Below are 1,574 nucleotides of genomic sequence, written 5' to 3' on the forward strand. Positions count from 1 at the left end.
TGTGGATAATATTGTGACTAATTTAGAATAATGAGAATTTCAGAACTCTTAATTGGTGCTAATGAGGAACCTGTACCTAAACCAAGAGACAGTCATTCAAACAGAACAAGAGAGTACTGAATGGTTTAAAATCAGGAAAGTTATGTGTCAGAGTGGTATCCTTTCACCGTACTTATTTAATCTATATGCTGAGGAAACAGTTTGAGAAACTGGATTATTTGTAGAAGAATACGGCCTCAAGATTGGAGGAAGACACATTGACAGCTTGCAAAATGCAGATAATATAACCATTGTTGATGGAAGCAAAAAGTACTTAAATGATTTATTGATGAAAATCAAAAACCAGTCTTCAATATGAATTGCACTTCAATGTGAAGAAAACAAAAATCTTCACAACTTGACTAATAAATAGCATCATGATAAACGAAGAAAAGATTGGAGTTGTCCAAGACTGTATTTTGCTTAGATCCACAATCGACACTCATGGAAACAGCAGTCAGGAAATCCAATGAAATACTGCATTAGGCAAATCTGCTGCACAAGTTTTCTTTAAAGCATTCAAGAAAAAAGATATCCGTTTGAGGACTGAGGTGCCCCTGACCCAAGCCATGGTATTTCAATTGCCTTATATGTGAAAGTTGGACACTGAATAAGGAAGACTGGAGAAATGATTAATTGGATTTATGGTGTTGAAAAAGAATACTAAAAGTCTCATGGACTGCCAGAAGAAACAACTTTGTGTTGGAATAGGCACAACCATATCGCTCCTTAGAAGCCAGGTTGGCAAGACTTTGTTCTCATATTTTGGAAATATTATCAGAAGGAGCCAGTCTCCGAAGACAGACAGCATGCTTGGTTATGTGAAGGATCAGCAAAAAAGAGGAAGATCCCAACCAACTGGATTGACACTATGGCAGCAGCAATGGGCGCAGATGCAGCAACAATTGTTAGGTTGGCACAGGTCCAAGCAATGCTTCTTTCTGTTGTTCATAAATTCTCTATGCATTGGAACCAACTTGACACATAACAACAATACAACCCTCTAACCAGTAGCTGCTCCCCCTTTCCCCCCACTCCTGGTAACCATCAAAGAATGTTTCTTTTAGTATAAAAACCTTTTCTTGACTTTTTACAATAGTTGTTGTTGTTGTTCAGTACCGTGGACTCGGTTCCGACTCATAGTGACCCTGCACAGGGTCTCCGAGGCTATAAATCTTTACGGGAGCAGACAGCCTCATCTTTCTCCCATGGAACGGATGGTAGTTTCGAACTGCTGACCTTGAGGTTGGCAGCCCACCTTGTAACCACTATGCTACCAGAGCTCCTTTTTACAATAGTGGTTTCATACAATATTTGTTCTTTTGTGACTGACTAATTTGGAGGAGGAGTCTTTGTGTGTTGCTGTGGGTTAATGCGCCAGACTGCAAAGTCGTTTGAACTGCAAGGTCAGCAGTTCAAGCTCACCAGCTACTCCTTGAAAACCCTATACAGGGTCGCTATGGGTCGGAATCGACTTGGCAGCACTTAACAACAACAACAACAATTTGGAGGAAGACTCATTAACAACCTGTGAT

This window comes from Chrysochloris asiatica, unplaced genomic scaffold, assembly GCF_000296735.1.
Source record: "Chrysochloris asiatica unplaced genomic scaffold, ChrAsi1.0 scaffold00001, whole genome shotgun sequence".
Lineage (NCBI taxonomy): Eukaryota > Metazoa > Chordata > Mammalia > Afrosoricida > Chrysochloridae > Chrysochloris > Chrysochloris asiatica.